This window comes from Taudactylus pleione, unplaced genomic scaffold (assembly GCF_031769625.1).
Source record: "Taudactylus pleione unplaced genomic scaffold, aTauple2 ptg000117l, whole genome shotgun sequence".
NCBI lineage: Eukaryota > Metazoa > Chordata > Amphibia > Anura > Myobatrachidae > Taudactylus > Taudactylus pleione.
The window spans coordinates 9,625,078-9,643,928 of NW_028284519.1; positions in this window are offsets into that span (position 1 = coordinate 9,625,078).

The window sequence follows — 18,851 nt, forward strand, 5'->3', positions numbered from 1 at the left end:
TCTGAAATCCGAACCCCCCCGAGCCCCCCCCGATCTGAGGCCGATCCGAGTCAGGCTCGACTTTTCCCTCCTGACTCGGATCTGAAATCGAGGCAAAACGTCATCATCCCGCCTTCCGGGTCTCGCGGGTTTTGGATCCTATATAAGGTACCTGCGTCGGCGCCATTTTCTCACTCGGCTGTGGACAGTGAAGAGGGAGGGTGGGAGTTAGGGCTGGCTGGGCTGTGTAGTGTAGTGTAGTGTAGTGCAGAGTAGTGTTGTGCTGTGCTGTGCTGTGCTGCGCTGCTGTTGTCCATAGGGGCTGTGTCCACTACTTCAAAGTCCATAGGGGCTGGCTGTGTTGTGCTGTGCTGCTGTTGTTAATAGGGGCTGTGTCCACTACTTCAAAGTCCATAGGGGCTGGCTGGACTATGTTGTGCAGTCAGTTGTCCATAGGGGCTGTGTCCACTCCAAAGTCCTGTGCAGTGTCCCAGTCCTAAAGGGGTGCTGTAGTGTTGTCCAGGGGGTGCTCTGTCCGTCAGGGGTGCCCCCCCCAAGTGCTAAAAATAAAATTATTTTTTCTGTGTTTGTGAATTGTGTGCGCAGTAGCCGCACGGGCATCAACAAAGTAGTGCCAAGCGTGCGCCTGTGTCATAAGTAAAGGGCCGGCTGGCTTGACCATTAAAGGATGCTGTAACCCCCAAAGTACACTCCAAACCAAATAAAAAAATATTTTCTGTGTTTGTGAATTGTGTGCGCAGTAGCCGCACGTGCATCAACAAAGTAGTGCCAAGCGTGCGCCTGTGTCATAAGTAAAGGGTTGGCTGGCTTGACCGTTAAAGGGTGCTGTAACCCCCAAAGTACACTCCAAACCAAATAAAAAAATATTTTCTGTGTTTGTGAATTGTGTGCTCAGTAGCGGCACGTGCATCAACAAAGTAGTGCCAAGCGTGCGCCTATGTCATAAGTAAAGGGCTGGCTGGCTTGACCATCAAAGGGTGCTGTAACCCCCAAAGTACACTCCAAACCAAATAAAAAAATATTTTCTGTGTTTGTGAAATGTGTGCGCAGTAGCCGCACGTGCATCAACAAAGTAGTGCCAAGCGTGCGCCTGTGTTATAAGTAAAGGGCCGGCTGGCTTGACCGTTAAAGGGTGCTGTAACCCCCAAAGTACACTCCAAACCAAATAAAAAAATGTTTTCTGTGTTTGTGAATTGTGTGCGCAGTAGCCGCACGTGCATCAACAAAGTAGTGCCAAGCGTGCGCCTGTGTCATAAGTAAAGGGCCGGCTGGCTTGACCGTTAAAGGGTGCTGTAACTCTAAAAGTACACTCCAAACCAAATAAAAAAATATTTTCTGTGTTTGTGAATTGTGTGCACTGTGGCTGCACGTGCATCAACAAAGGAGCAGCGCCAAGCGTGCGCCTGTGTCCCATAAGTAAAGGGCCGGCTGGCTCATTTCTTATAGGGTGGTGTAACCCACAAAGTGCACTACTCTCCAGCAAAAATAAAAAAATATTTTCTGTGTTTGTGTGCGCTTTAGCCGCACGTATATATCAATATAACATAAATGGAGGACCAAACTTTCTCCGATAAAAATAAAATAGGGAAAGATCAAGAACCACTTCCTCCTAGTGCTATTGCTGCTGCTGGGAGTTGTTCATCATCCCAGAGAGGAAGTAGGAACACCACTACTTTTACTAAACAATTGACCCTCCAACAGTCCCTAGCGATGAGGATGAAGTACGACAGCAGTCATCCTGAAGCAAAACGTATAACTGAGGCCTTGACTGCTATGTTGGTGTTAGACGTGCGTCCGGTATCCGCCATTAGTGCAGTGGGAGTTAGACAATTGATGGAGGTAGTGTGTCCCCGGTTCCAAATCCCGTCTAGATTCCACCTGCATCCTCAAAGCAGCAGCGACAAGCGTGCATCTGTCTGTTAAAGGGTGGTGACACCCTCAAAGTGTGCTCCACAAACAATAAAAATATTCATCTTTTTTTTTCTGTCTTTGTGAATTGTGTGGGCTGTAGCCGCACTTGCATCCTCAAAGCAGCAGCGACAAGCGTGCATCTGTCTGCTAAAGGGTGGTGTAATCCTCAAAGTGCGCTCCACAAACCATAAAAATATTCTTCGTTTTTTTTCTGTCTTTGTGAAATGTGTGGGCTGAAGCTGCACCTGCATCCATAAAGCAGCAGCGACAAGTGTGCGTCTGTCTGTTAAAGGGTGGTGACACCCTCAAAGTGTGCTCCACAAACAATAAAAATATTCTTCTTTTTTTTTCTGTCTTTGTGAATTGTGTGGGCTGTAGCCACACTTGCATCCTCAAAGCAGCAGCGACAAGCATGCGTCTATCTGTTAAAGGGTGGTGTAACCCTCAAAGTGCTATAAAAAATAAAAAACTATTTTTTTTATGTGTCTGTGACTTGTGTGCGATGTAGCCGCACGTGCATCAACACAGTAGCAGTGCCAAGCGTGCGCCTGTGTCATAAGTCAAGGGCCAGTTTGGACATCTTGTCTGGACTGAAGGACGTGCCAACAATTTCTGACAAGTCTACTGTCACTGCATATGATACTGTCCTCAAAGCAGCAGCGACAAGCGTGCGTCTGTCTGTTAAATGGTGGTGTAACCCTCAAAGTGCACTCCACAAACAATAAAAATATTCTTCTTTTTTTTCTGTTTTTGTGAAATGTGTGGGCTGTAGCCGCACCTGCATCTTTAAAGCAGCAGTGACAAGCATGCGTCTGTCTGTTAAAGGGTGGTGACACCCTCAAAGTGCGCTCCACAAACATTAAAAATATTCTTTTTTTTTCTGTCTTTGTGAAATGTGTGGGCTGTAGTCGCACCTGCATCCTTAAAGCAGCAGCGACAAGCATGCATCTGTCTGTTAAAGGGTGGTGTAACCCTCAAAGTGCGCTCCACAAACAATAAAAAAATTATTTTTTTTCCTGTCTTTGTGAAATGTGTGGGCTGTAGCCGCACCTGCATCCTTAAAGCAGCAGCGACAAGCGTGCGTCTGTCTGTTAAAGGATTACATCGGTGACAGCATCCAAGTAGGCATGTCAGACAGTCCGTACCTGTACTGGCAGGAAAAAGAAGCAATTTGGAGGTCCCTGTACAAACTGGCTCTATTTTACCTGAGTTGCCCCCCCTCCAGTGTGTACTCCGAAAGAGTGTTTAGTGCAGCCGGGAACCTTGTCAGCGAAAGGCGTAGGAGGTTGCTTCCACAAAATGTGGAGAAGATGATGTTCATAAAATGAATTATCAACTCTTCCAGGGAGACAAGCCTCCAGAACGTAAAGAGGGACCTGTGGTTGTGGATTCCAGCGGGGACGAATTAATACTCTGCGAGGATGAGGATGTACACAACACTGAAGAGGGTGAGGAATCAGTGGATGAGGAGGATGAGGATGACATCTTGCCTCCGTAGAGCCAGTTTGTGCAGGGACAGATTAATTGCCAGCTTGTTTTGTGGTTGCCCAAACGAACCAATCATTTCAGCCACAATCGTGTGGCAGACCCTGGCGCTGAAATGTTTGGTTTGTTAAAGTGTGCATGTTCTGTTTATACAACATAAGGGTGGGTGGGAGGGCCCAAGGACAATTCCATCTTGCACCTCTTTTTTTTCTTTGAATTATGTACTGTTTGGGGCCTAGTTTTTCAAACTGCCATCCTGTCTGCCACTGCAGTGTCACTCCTAGATGGACCACGTGTTTGTGCCGCCCACTCGTATCTCTTAGCATAGTCATCCAGCTACCTCGGTGCAACCTTTTGGATATAAAAACACTATTGTGAGGTGTGATGTGTTCAAAATAGACTGGAAATGAGTGGAAATTAAGGTTATTGAGGTTAATAATAGCATAGGAGCAGAAAAAAACACAAATTCTGTGATTTTAGCTGTTTTTATGCTTTTTTAAAGAAAAATACAGATCCAAAACACAAAACCCAGAGCCCAAAACACGGAAGGGTGGTTTTGGCAAAACCAATATATATATATATTAGGGATGTGCAGGCTCGGATAGGTTCGAATTTGCACGCCGAGTTCGGATTTTTGTCCAGGAATGATGATGTTTGTCCATGCAAGATGACGTTTTGCCTCTTTCTGAGTCCCGTTTTTTGGAGGGAAAATCCGAACTCGGCGTGCAAATTCGAACCTATCCGAGCCTGCACATCCCTAATGTATATATATAAATATGTTACACTGATATAAAAAAAATCTGAATGTTCCAAAGCAGTACTTACAGTATTATGCCTTTTAAGAGAGAGTGTAGGTCTGGGGATGTAGTCATGATTCCGACTGTCAGGATGCTTGTGCTCATATTGCCAGCACCGGAATCCCAACACCAGTCGCAGTGCCAGCATCCCAACCATCCTGGCAGTAAGTATTGGGGTTAGGGTTAGGCACTATAGGGAGGGTAGGCTGTAGGGGGGGGAGGTTAGGTTTAGGCTGCAGGGGGGAGGGTCAGGTTTAGGTTATGGGGGAAGCTATGGTTTAGGCTGTGGGGAGGGAGGGGTTGGAGAAGGGTAGTATGCTTACCTCCTTTCGTCGATATTGTAACTCAGTCAGGATGCCGGCATTGGGATTCTGAGCACTGGGATCCTGAGTGCTGACATTACGTACCCAAACTGTGGGGCTGATTCAGTTTTTGGAGCAAAATAAATAAAAAGGAGTAAATTACCAGATTGCAATACAAGGGGTGCAAATACATTTCTTATTTTGGCATGCAGAGTAAATACTGGCTGCTCTTGCATTTAGCCTCATTTATTTTTACACTGCAATTTAGATTTCAGTTAGGACACTCCCCTTCTGAAGTTTTTCTTTTGTTCCTTTGCTCCTAGCCCTGGATCAGCTTCTGTATCTCTAAAAAAGTCAGTATGCAAAGTGTTAAAATCATTGCTCAATGTTCGTCCCTCATAGATAAAACCCAACTTACATGTACAGTAAAACAAAAAGTAAATACATTTCTAATAATATAAAATCTATGTTGCTATTATTAAAGAAATCTAATTTGCAGCCCTGCAATAAAAGAAGCATTATCTTTGAATATACCTGGTACAAAATGTTATATAAATGTTCACATATGAACTATATATGAATAACAAACTAATAGTTACACTATATGAATATGACTGATTCTGGTCCCCTGTTTTGTAGGATTTAAACAGTATTATGAATTTCAATATTCAGTAAATAATCAACAACCTGTTAAAACTCCAAAATGGTATTTTTTTGTTAATAAAAATTTGACCCACTAGGGGGCAGCAGAGTTATGACAAATGACCAAAAGTTTTTAATCTCAATGTGATGACATGTAACTTATCCACTGAATAATTTTTGATATTGTCCTGACACATAAACACCTTGAACCACATTCTCAGAGGTTATTTGGGACACTCAAATAGGAATTAAGCAAATCAGCGTATATGCCAAAAGTAATTTTGAAAAGAGCCTGCGGTTCTGTTGCAGTTTTTGTGGCTCAGAGAAGCACAAGGGCTATTGCTCATTTCAACAGCTTGGGCAGTACTATAACTCTACAAAAATTCTAAGTGATGTGGCTTTTTGGAAAGACTATTTATAGTCACAGTTTGAATCCTTTCCTTTTATACTGAATACAGCACGGAACATTTTAAATCAATATACTACACAGATGTATGATTATAATGGTCTTGAAATTCAGAGATTCACACTATAATGCAGAATAATTCCAGATTTGGCCAAAGCTCTATCAGTAATACAAATCTGTAACTATAATAAAAGGTTTCAAACACAAAAGTATCCACCAGTATCCAAAAAAAAAAACAATTGTGATGACTACTGGCACACATAATTACTGCAAGTAACCGTAAAATCACCTCAATAATTAAGTAAACCAGTAGTTTGCTAGGGGTGGTCCTAATGATGTAAGAGACTGGATTTTGATGTGATGGTTATACATTTGCACAATGCACCTCTTCACATTTCCCTGGTGTACGGAGGATATTCCTGATCGCAGCGAGGTGTAATCATTGAAGTGCGCTGGGCAAACCAGCTAGGCACATTGATACAAAAACAAGGACATTTGTAGTGTGACCCAAATGTAGTTAGTAAAGGAACTCCAGAATTTGGTACATAGGTGTCTAAACTGTCCTGCAGCATCGCCTGCTGTGCCTAAATTTTATTTACAACCTCTGCTTTTTTGCTTCACCATTGTCTTCACCCAATGTCTTCCTTCAGTAATGTAGCAAATGCAAAAAACACATTGGGGGCAATTCAGAGTTGCATGCAAGTTCACAGCATTAAAACTCGCATTGCATATACACAGAACTGATTGCGGATATTTGCCCTTGTGATACCCCTAAAAAGTGCTTGAAAGTCAATTGATATATTTATATAAATGGTTGTGGTGAATTCATTGAATCTTTAATTGATGGTCAGGTATATATTAGTTAAAATATGTAAAGTTATTTATATACACAAAACTGAAAATATGTGGTTGTGGAGGTATCTTAACCCCTCATAAATTGTTACATGGATTGAGCTGCCCATTCTTGACTATGGACACCTGGGGACACCTTCCCCTATGTGGATATATGTGACCCCCTCCCAAAGGTGCATATGGACATAGAGACTGGTGGTCACGCACCAGGGACATCCCATGCAGCCGTTGCACATGGGGGGGAGAGAAAGGGAAGCCCATAGAGGGTTAATTTCAGGAGCAGCAGAGCGGTGCGAGTGGTCGGCGGGAAGAAGCCCCGCACGCGACCGCTAGTATTTAAGGTGTTACCAGCGGGAACTGCTGAGAAGTATGCCTGAGGTGAGCCAGCATGAAGGAGGCGCTGCGCTTACCGTAGAGGAGAGGACCGTGAGTTGTGTCAGGGACTTACCGGCCATACAGCAGAGACTCCTGGCGATCGGCAAGGGAGAGTCTTCAGACAGCCGCAGGAGCTGGAATTGTCCTGCCGGAAGGGAGTTGGATCAGCCGAGGGGCCCACCTCTAAGCCAGCCCTCTTCACAGTGACTGACGGCCTGGAAGCCGAGTGCCTGCTGCGGGGGCGGTGATAGAAGGAAGCGGTCTCAGCAGTGGAGCCGCCCTGCTTCCCTCCCCTTCTCATTGACTGACAGCCCAGTTGGAGAGTGCTGAGGGTTGCGTTGGGGTTACACAGAATAGAGCGGGACGGAGGCAAGACAGAGGCGGAGCAGTGAGTACCTACCAGCCCTTGCTACTGTACCTTTCTATCACCTGTCACAAGTCAGCTCCCAGCATTCAGGGACAGTAGCTGAGTAACATTAATTGACTTAAGGGCAGCCGTGCAGATGAGCTACATAGTTCAGTAAGCAAGCCAAGTTAATCAAGCACAAAGGTAGCACAGTTTATGTGAGAAGGCAGTTTGAATAACGATCCATCAGCAGCTTGCAATCTAATTCTACAGGTGATACTCACCCCATATCATTAGTTTATATTGTAACCATTACAGAGGAACGGAGTGCAACAAGTCAGCTGTGTATTCTTCACCTACTGTTGGTGTCATCGCAAAACACCCTATCAATATAGCAGAGTGATACCTGTAAAGAAACATTAAAGACAGAGAACTAGTATAAGTGTAGCCAGGGAAGTTTGCTACCATTATCTCTAAACGAGCCTACTCCGCTACCAGCCAGCTACTCCTAAAGGGAAATACTGCAAGGTTGCATTGAACCTAATTTCCAAGTCAGTTAACAACATTATTCTAACTAGAAGGCAGAGGATTACAATTTGAGACTTCACGATAAATATACTTTACTTGTTTAAGGCACAACAGTGTAGGAATTTGCATAGATGCAGGATACTTTGACTCATTCTCCACAACTTAGCCAGCAACCCGGGCAACGTATTTAAATTATTAACTACTAGACAGATAACCTATTGCATGAAAGGGTAACACTAGAGACTATCTGTTGTAATTTTCTTGGTGCACCAAGTAGCCGATAGTTATAGTAAAAAAGTACCTATAGGTATTGTGTTACGTTTATTTGCATTTAACGTATTCATTCCACAGTTGGAGAACAGATCCGGAGTTCCTGTGTAATAAAATTTACGGATCCCAGTGCAATTTCCTGACTTGAATGAGTGTACTAAATTGTATTTAAAATCGTAAAAAATGTGTTGATAATTGTAGAAGTGCTCATTTAACCAAACTTAATTAATTGAATAAATATATTTTTCTGTTGCACCCAATTGCCTGTATCTAAATTATCACCCTCCAGAAGAACCCCAGGAGATTCTCTGACAGGGAAACTCGGTAAGGAACCATCCCAATGCAACATACTAAGAACACAGCACACCATTAGTATTATCCTATTACACCCTTAAGCCAAGTTGTGCACTTTTATATGAACGCACCATCTCTGTCCTTTAAGCTTGGTTAAATATTTGTCAATATTATCAATGTGCATTTGCACCAGGACTATTGTTGCTGCAATTGACCCGTCCGACAAAAGACATCTGTCTGCATACACACAACTCAGTCAAGCCCATAGTTGTGTCTAAGGGCCTGATTCAGAGGAGAGGCAGATGTTGAATATCGTCTGTAAGCGTCCGATGTTCTAAATATGTGCATGCATCTGAGACGTATGGAGATCCATGCAAGTTTGATAGGCATTCCTGGGCAGTGACTGAGGGGTGGCTTTCATCAGCGAGCGTATCTACGGAAAGTCAGCGGCATGCAGGGCCGTTAAGAGCTGGCCCAGAGGAAAGGGTGTGGTATATTCACAGGAGGCGTGACCACACAGTCTTAGAAAAAAAAACATTTGCAGGACCGTGAAGCAGCGCTGCAAGCTGGGTAGGGGGCCGCTGTGAGCACCTCAGCCCTGCGCATATCCAGGGGGGTGGGCATGATCATTGTCAGTGTCTCGGCAGCCCTGGCAGCATGCCGGTGTCAGAGACTGGCAGCCATGGACCGTCTAACATTCTGGGCAACCATAGGGTTTCTTTAATGTCCTATGGTGTAACCAATGTCCACTTGATGGTGCGGCTTTCATGCAACACAGCAGATTAGAGCCGCAGCCAGTGGACATCTCAGTAGGAAGCCCATTGGCTGTGGCATTAGCATAAATTCGAAGTAGCAGCTCCGACCACCTCTAAATCAGGCCCTAAATGCCCTCACTAAGCTTAATCTACATGCAAACGACCCGTTGTCGCACATATATACCCATTCAGCTGCACGTGGCTTTGCCAGTCATGTGTAGAAGTATGTGCAGTGCTAAAGATTGATAAAATCCATCCACAAAACTGACTTACATGCAAATCAGCCACATGCACTTGCTATTACCTGTATAGCTGTTAAAATTCCCCAATATATCACTTTGCTATTGCAACCTTAATAGATGCATTGCTTTACAATGCTCTGACTGGCACAATTAGTTTATGCATTTGCCATTAGTACCATTTGATATCTAAGCTACATTTGTTATTTCCTCATATATCAAGTGTTCCACACATTATAAACTTACCTATGCTGAGCCATGTTTACATTCTGTTTCATATCATCGGGTCTCATTTATTTTACTTTTTTCTAGAATATATTAGAGTTGTGTGCCCACCCACGTATTTTGGTTTTGGATCCGGATTTATCTGTGTGTTCTGGTTTTGGTTTTGATCTGTATTTTTAAAAAATAGAAATAAAAAAACTGCTAAAGTAACGTAATTTTGACCTGTTTAGCATGCAATACAAAAGCCAAGTTCAATTTTTAAATCCGAGATCCAAATCGCAGGAAGATCGGAACCGGGACTCAGTTCAACTCAGTACCCCAAAGTGATTTTGAACTCGGACTCAGTTCGACTCAGAGCCCCTAAATTTAAATGTTATCGGTTCTCTGAGAACCGGACTCGCACATGTTTAGAATAAATGAAACATATATAAAGGTTTTACAAAATAGCAGTTTTAACAATTTTTTTTATTATTCTTAAAATGTATTAAACTCATGTATGTGAGGGACAAATTGTCTGCATTTTAATTTATTTTTTTTACTCTTATAGTTAGATTTAGTTCTTAAAAGCAGAAAATTAGTTAAATCCAATGACATTTTACTTTCACAGCTTCAGAAAGAACCCAATTTGTATTATCACAGTTTCAAATAACTTCCATTTACATAGCTTCTCCAGCAAACTGACATTTTAATTTAATTATACTTTTTGCTAATGGTCTTTATTTTTCAGTGTCTATGTGTAAAATGCCGTGGGTTTCATTATTTTTCCCTCTTGGTGACAAATTGTGGTGCAAATTTATAAACTGACAAAATTCAGTGTAAAAATTGGGGAGGTGAAATTGGGGATTTTGTAAAGAAATCCTGCCTAAATGATTAAGTATCTCCACACTTCAAGAATGTGACTCTTGCATATATTGAATATCATTAATTGCTAATTAGAATACAATGAGATATAGCAAATATGAGGATTAATGGGAGGTGTACCACAACAAGCAATCTGTTTATTAATAGTCATGTTAACGCCATCACAGCGAAAGATGGAAGTGCAATGTGAAGAAATTAAAAAGACGATTTAAAAACTATCTAGGACATCTTGGGCTGATTTTATTCTGGTATTGACGTAAGCTGTTTTAGCCACTTATCTGGCAAATATTTTTCCAAAAACAGCACAGATTTGTTGGGTTTTTATATGATTGAATTAGTTCAAAAACATTTATTGAAAACGTATCCAGCACAATTTTTTTTTAAACACAGTATATATAGTAAATATAGTAAGTTTTATGGCATACTGTGCATGAACTTAAACTACGAGAGTAATGGTTAACGAATGCTGTACCATCGATGGTACAGATGTGCCTTCTTGCATCTTTACTGCATACACGGCAAATCACGCCATGAATGTCATGAGGCGTGCACCCACGAGCGTATACGTGCACTGCATTCACACCCACGAGTCAATAGGATTGCATGGTGCGATCGCAGTGCATGCCATAGTGTACCATAGTGTATGCTGCTGCTGCAGGTAATTGCATGGCGTGATGCGTGTGCACGCTTGTAGAGCGATTGGCAGAGATGCAAGAAGACACATCTGTAGATAGATAAAAAAAATCAGTAGAAAACCCTCAATGGTTTGGCCATGAATTATTGAGTGCTGCGCATCTCCAGAACACGGCCATAAGACCGGTCCGCCGATGTTATCTCAACATTAGGACCCCATCAATGGTGTGGCATCATTGCTGTCCTATCGATCGAAAAAACATTTGCCATTGGCCATAGACCATTGATGGCTGATAGCCATACCTACTTTAAACACTTTTAAACTATTTAGGAGCCTAATTTCTGGCCAATTGATGCGGGATCACCATATTCCAAATTATTCATTTTTATATATAAAATACCTGTTAATTCCTTTGATATATTGTCACATTGGCATTAATCGCAGAAGAGGACACACTGGTGGCAGAGGATCTGGTAAGTTTATATGTCCCTGCTGGCTGCTCCTCTCTCCAGCTGCCAGGTATACACTGAGGGAAGAAGCGCTCCTATTGATCTATGTCCCTGGCAGCTGTTCCTCTTTGCAGCCACTGGATATACCCTGGACTAGAGGCGCTCCTATGGTCTATGTACCCAGTGACTGCTTCTCTCAGCAGCCGCCGGCTATACATTGGCAGCAGATGCGCTCTTATAGATCTATGTCCCCAATGGCTACTCATCTCTGCAGCCACTGGGTATACACTGGGTTCGTGGCTGTGCTACATTTACATTTCCAGCAGTAATTGGGACACACTGCAGGGAGGATCCATGGATGCAGTGGGGCCGGGAGGTACCTCCAAGATTGGCAGCTGTAGGAAGATTACAGTATCTGGCAGCAGCTGCCCAGTGGTCGCATAAGATGTGACCATGTCAGGGAATGCCCAATCTTATGTGGTCATATCTTATGCAACCGTGCCAGGCAAGTGGTTAAATAGTAGCCTTCAACAGGAGTGCCTTGTGGGTTATATTAGAGATATGCACCAGCCCCCATGTTTTGGATTTGGTTTTGGATCTGACTTCATTTTCATATTTTGGTTTTGCAAAACCAGCCTCAAATGTTGTGGTTTTGGATCTGGATTTATTAAAAAAAAAATAGATAAAATGTTTTTAAAAACAGCTAATATAATGTAATTTGTGCAGTCCAAAACCCGGAATTCGGATTAAAATACAAATTCCGAACCACGAAAAGATCAGAACCACGACTCGGACCTTGATTCACAGATTGGGATAGATATCTTTGCGCACTGAGTGTGTGCTTGTGTAGCTAATGTAAGTGCTGTTGACACGAGTGGGATACCTGTCCTCACTGTGTATACTAGAAAATTGGGATGTGTTTGCTGGTCTTAATATACAACATTAAACAGAATATTTGTGCTTGTACAGAGAAATGTAGCAATTATAAATGTGGGTTGGTTAATATGAACATATATGGTATTGTACAGATTTACACAAGTGGGGCAATCTTAGACATGCGGGATGCAGCAAAACAAAACAAAAACAGATGCAAAACATACCGAAACAAAACAAGTCAATGTGGCAATATCAAGTAACAATGTTGGTGTGGCAGTTTTTTTGCAGTAAAGGTGAAGGTGGTAGTGGATATATTATTAACAGAACCTGGGATAGTCTATTCCAGTATTCAGAGAGTCCAAAACATGGTTAAGCAGTCTAATTTCCACCTAGTGTTGTAGAATTTTCAAAGCTAGGGGCGGCGTCCAGCTTACCTTTCTCGTCATCCTGGTTGGTGCCTGGATGCTTGTGGATGTGTAGCAGAGAGATGTGGGCACGGGTGGCCTGGTGTTGTTTACCATGTGATGTCGATCTCTCACAATGGGGACCTTCATGAGATGCTTCCTCCGGCAGTTCAAATGTAGACTGACCATGGTGTATCGATCCTTTTTGTCAGTTACATTCAAGTAAGTGACTGGTATGGTGTGATGAGGCATGAATCCACAATCCTGTTTTTTTTGGGGTTGATTCTTGCTGGGTATTGGTATAGGTGGTACTCTGCAATGATATCAGCTCAGTCTGGTGGGTGGCATGGCCCGATGTGAGTAAAGTGTAGCGCTTGATATGGAAGATGTGGATATGACTCCAATGTGTTTCTGCCCTGCGTGGGCCTTCCTCAGGGAGTATGAATGGTGCGGGATGGGCAAAAAATAGGTTAAAAAGCTATTTTGGATCTGGTGTCAGCAACTTATTGGCTGTAAGTTTTCTGGTTTGTTGTTGATCTTTTCACTCAGTGAGTGGTACTCTGATTGGGTGGTGGCAAATTCTAAACAGAAAAAAAGGAGTAAGAAGCCATTATGGATCTGGCCAAGAAAGGGGTTAAGAAGCCATCTTGGATCCAGTGTCAGTGTTTCATTGGCTGTCAATTTCAGGTATCTGATTTGTTGGTTATCTTGTTACACAGGGAGTGCTTCTCTGATTGCCTTGATTCATTAAATTCGGGTGGATTCAGATTTCTGGAGAATCTAACTCAACATCTCTAGTTATAACACTTCCACGCTAATCTTCATGTGCTCCTTGTGTCTGCTTCTATGCTGATTTCCTGCTTGTAGCAACTGGATGCTGCCTGGAACAGAATCTGCAAGTGACCCAGACTTTGTATTGCATTCTGTCTGTACTGACCTCTTCTACTGTAAGCGACAATGCTTCTAAAATGGTATAGCAATGGGACTGAATTGTACCCTGACTTTTCCAACCCGGAACAACTTGTGACCACTATTTTGCGTTCTCCACTGCTTGCTTCATTGCCATCAACTACTTGTTGCATCAATATTATTTCATTTGCTTTGCTGTTGATCAATCATACTGATCTCTACTGCTGAACTGTGCTGCTGGTTACATATGGAGACTACACTCTGCATTCAACTCATTCTATTTGGGTTAGATTTTCTGCGGCCTTGTCAATTCTACATTCTACTGTTGAACTGAGGGCCTGATTCAGACCTGCTCGCAAGTGCTGAGCGCACGCAAGCGGGTCGATGTTGGCCCAGTGTGTATGCGCACGACGGACCCGGCTCCATCGTGCGTATGCGCGAGACCCAGATAGCGACGGGCAAGCCGTCGCTATGGGTCTCGATACAAAGGGGGAGTGCTGTCGATGGTGACAGCACGCCCCCTTTGGTGGGCATGCGGGGGAGTGGCTCGGAACGCCTACCATCTGGGGCCGGCCCCACTGACATCACAAGTGATGTCAGTGGGAGTGCTTTCGGCTCTGATAGAGCCAAAAGCACTCCAGGGCTTGTGGCAACGAGACCCTACCACAAGGGTCTCATCGCAAGCCCGATGGTTGCGATGGTCTTGACTATCGCGACCATCTTCCTGGCCGCTCGGTGATAATTTATTAAGGGTAAGTTATGTAGCAGCTGTATGTTACTGTGCTTCCTCCTATCACTGTCTGTTCTTCGGCTTTCATAGAAAGTTTGAAAAGTTCAGCGTTAAGACCAAGAGCTTCCTTTTTAGTCCCAGGGATATATTTTTCAAAGTTCATTTTGATGTTCGATTTAGCTCACCTCAAATTGAATCAAAATGAAAGTACAAATCCCTCTTCAAATCCTACATTTACTAAAATTTGATTTTAGAAGCCTTTTTTAAATTGAATTCGATTTGGTTCGATTTTGAACAGTGATTTGCTGTTCGTTTTTGCAAGTACATGTACAAATCAAACACCAAATCCAACTTCAAAGTCCCAAATGAATAGAACTGCTTCATGCTTTTATTTTTAGTATGAGCAGTTCCTTTTCACACAGGTACATGCAGTAGCGGATTTACCGCTAGGCAACCCAAGCGGCCGCTTAGGGCCTGGTGGGTCCCTGGGGGCCCGCAGACAGGGCTGTAGAACGTAGGCTTGTTATATTATTGTTTTGCCCGGCAGACTGTCAGCACATTGATTGGACAGCTGCCGGGTGCTGCTCTGTGTCTCTGCACTCCTCTAGTCTCCCCTGCTCTGCTGTGCTGCATGTGACCAGTAACATCACACGCAGAGAGAGGAGCGGAGCCTACAAGAGGCTGAGGTGCCCTCCATGCTGACATTTGGAGAGAGTATAATAGAAGGTGAGTGCCATTGCCTGTTGGGCCACATACTATGGTGCTGGGTATTGGGGAGGAGGAAGGGAATTGTCCACCTGCACCTGCAATAGTTCACAGGGGAGAGGGGGTGTTTGATGTTTCTATCACTCTCCTGCTCCTGCTGTAATCTCTGCAGGATGTGGGGGAGGGTGTTTGCAGCAAGCAAATAAAGACTGCCTTGTGCTGTGTGAATGTATAATAAATGAATGTCTGCGTCAGTACGTGGTGTTAGTGTCAGTAAGTGTGTGTCAGCCACTTGGTGGTGTCAGTAGGTGGTGTCAATAAGTGTGTGTGTCAGTACATGTATGTGGGGGCAGTGTGTGTATGTATGGGAGCCGTGTGTGTCCGGTTATGGAGCAGTGGGTGTGTGTGTGGCTATGGGGCAGTGGGTGTGTGTTTGGTTATGGGGGCAGTGGGTGTGTGTGCGGTTATGGGGGCAGTGGGTGTGTGTGCGGTTATGGGGGCAGTGGGTGTGTGTGCGGCTATGGGGCAGTGGGTGTGTGCGGTTATGGGGGCGGTGTGTGTGTGCGGCTATGAGGGCAGTGTGTGTGTGTGTGTGCGGTTATGGGGGCAGTGTGTGTGCGGCCATGGGGGCAGTGTGTGTGTGTGTGCGTGGCCATGATGGCAGTATGTGTGTGCGACTATGGGGCAGTGTGTGTGTGCGGCTATGAGAGCAGTGTGTGTGTGCGGCTATGGGGGCAGTGTGTGTGTGTGCGGCTATGAGAGCAGTGTGTGTGTGTGCGGCTATGAGAGCAGTGTGTGTGCGGCTATGAGAGCAGTGTGTGTGTGTGTGCGGCTATGAGGGCAGTGTGTGTGCGCGGCTATGAGAGCTGTGTGTGTGTGCGGCTATGGGGCAGTGTGTGTGTGTGCGGCTATGAGAGCAGTGTGTGTGTGTGTGCGGCTATGGGGCAGTGTGTGTGTGCGGCTATGGGGCAGTGTGTGTGTGCGGCTATGGGGCAGTGTGTGTGTGTGCGGCTATGAGAGCAGTGTGTGTGTGTGTGCGGCTATGGGGCAGTGTGTGTGTGCGGCTATGGGGCAGTGTGTGTGTGTGCAGCTATGAGAGCAGTGTGTGTGTGTGCGGCTATGAGAGCAGTGTGTGTGTGCGGCTATGGGGCAGTGTGTGTGTGTGCGGCTATGGGGGCATTGTGTGCCTGCAGCTATGAGAGCAGTGTGTGTGTGTGTGCGGCTATGGGGCAGTGTGTGTGTGTGCGCGTGCGGCTATGAGAGCTGTGTGTGTGTGCGGCTATGGGGCAGTGTGTGTGTGTGTGCGGCTATGGGGCAGTGTGTGTGTGTGTGTGCGGCTATGGGGGCAGTGTGTGTGTGTGCGGCTATGAGAGCAGTGTGTGTGTGTGCGGCTATGAGAGCAGTGTGTGCGTGCGGCTATGAGAGCAGTGTGTGCGTGCGGCTATGAGAGCAGTGTGTGTGTGTGCGGCTATGAGAGCAGTGTGTGCGTGCGGCTATGAGAGCAGTGTGTGTGTGTGCGGCTATTAGAGCAGTGTGTGTGTGTGTGTGTGGCTATGAGGGCAGTGTGTGTGTGCGGCAATGAGAGCAGTGTGTGTGCGTATGGCTATGAGAGCAGTGTGTGTGTGTGCGGCTATGAGAGCAGTGTGTGCGTGCGGCTATGAGAGCAGTGTGTGTGTGTGCGGCTATTAGAGCAGTGTGTGTGTGTGTGTGTGGCTATGAGGGCAGTGTGTGTGTGCGGCAATGAGAGCAGTGTGTGTGCGTATGGCTATGAGAGCTGTGTGTGTGTGCGGCTATGGGGCAGTGTGTGTGTGTGCGGCTATGAGAGCAGTGTGTGTGTGCGGCTATGGGGCAGTGTGTGTGTGTGTGTGTGCAGCTATGGGGGCAGTGTGTGTGTGTGCGGCTATGAGAGCAGTGTGTGTGTGTGGCTATGGAGCAGTGTGTGTGTGCGGCTATGGGGCAGTGTGTGTGTGTGTGCGGCTATGGGGGCATTGTGTGCGTGCGGCTATGAGAGCAGTGTGTGTGTGTGTGCGGCTATGGGGCAGTGTGTGTGTGTGCGGCTATGAGAGCAGTGTGTGTGTGTGCGCGTGCGGCTATGAGAGCTGTGTGTGTGTGCGGCTATGGGGCAGTGTGTGTGTGTGTGAGTGTGTGTGTGTGTGTGTGCGGCTATGGGGGCAGTGTGTGTGCGGCCATGAGAGCAGCGTGTGCGTGCTTCTATGAGAGCAGTGTGTGTGTGTGCAGCTATGGGGGCAGTGTGTGTGTGTGCGGCTATGAGAGCAGTGTGTGTGTGTGCGGCTATGGGGCAGTGTGTGTGTGTGCGGCTATGAGAGTAGTGTGTGTGTGGCTACGGGGCAATGTGTGTGTGTGTGTGCGGCTATGGGGCAGTGTGTGCGTGTGTGGCTATGGGTGCATTGTGTGCGTGCTGCTATGAGAGCAGTGTGTGTGTGCAGCTATGGGGCAGTGTGTGTGTGCGGCTATGAGAGCAGTGTGTGTATGTGTGTGCAGCTATGAGAGCAGTGTGTGTGCGTGCGGCTATGAGAGCTGTGTGTGTGTGTGCGGCTATGGGGCAGTGTGTGTGTGTGCGGCTATGAGAGCAGTGTGTGCGTGCGGCTATGAGAGCAGTGTGTGTGTGTGTGGCTATGGGGCAGTGTGTGTGCAGCTATGGGGGCAGTGTGTGTGTGTGCAGCTATGAGAGCAGTGTGTGTGTGTGCGGCTATGGGGCAGTGTGTGTGTGCGACTATTAAGAGCAGTGTGTGCGGTTATGGGGGCCGTGTGTGTGTGCAGTTATGGGGGCCGTGTGTGTGCGCGGCTATGGGGGCCGTGTGTGTGTGCGGCTATGGGGGCCGTGTGTGTGTGCGGCTATAAGAGCAGTGTGTGTGCGTCTATGGGGGCAGTGTGTGTGTGTGTGCGGCTATGGGGGCAGTGTGTGTGTGTGTGCGACTATGGGGCAGTGCGTGTGTGTGCAGATATGAGAGCAGTGTGTGTGTGTGCGGCTATGGGGCAGTGTGTGTGTGCGGCTATTAAGAGCAGTGTGTGCGGTTATGGGTGCCGTGTGTGTGTGCGGTTATGGGTGCCGAGTGTGTGTGCGGTTATGGGTGCCGTGTGTGTGTGCGGTTATGGGGGCCGTGTGTGTGTGCGGTTATGGGGGCCGTGTGTGTGCGCGGCTATGGGGGCCGTGTGTGTGTGCGGCTATAAGAGCAGTGTGTGTGCGTCTATGGGGGCAGTGTGTGTGTGTGTGCGGCTATGGGGGCAGTGTGTGTGTGTGTGTGCAGCTATGGGGGCAGTGTGTGTGTGTGCGGCTATGGGGCAGTGCGTGTGTGTGTGCGGCTATGGGGGCAGTGTGTGTGTGTGCGGCTATGGGGCAGTGCGTGTGTGTGCGGCTATGAGGGCAGTGTGTGTGTGTGTGTGTGTGTGTGCGACTATGGGTCAGTGTGTGTGTAAAATTACATGCTGTTGAGGGAGTAGGGCCCCAAACTGATATCTTGCTTAGGGCCCCATGAGGTCTAAATCCGCCTCTTGATACATGCATACATCAGTGAGATGCATGCATGTATCTTAGTGTAAAATGCTTGTTAAGTGTTAAATTTATTTTAAAAAATGACGTGGGGTCCCCCCTAAAAGCAAAACCAGCCCCGGACTTTTCACAGCCAGTCCTGGTTGTGTAAGTACAGGGAAAAAATTGCATAGGGTTCCACTGTACTTAGCACAACCAGCACCAGGCTCTGATCCGGTCCTGGTTCTTGAATTACAGGGGAAAAATGCTTAGGGTTCCCCTGTAATTTCCACAACCAGTACGGCACCTTTTCTAGCAGGGGGGTAATATCACAGCCAGAGAAACCGTATCACCAGGTTCCCCAGC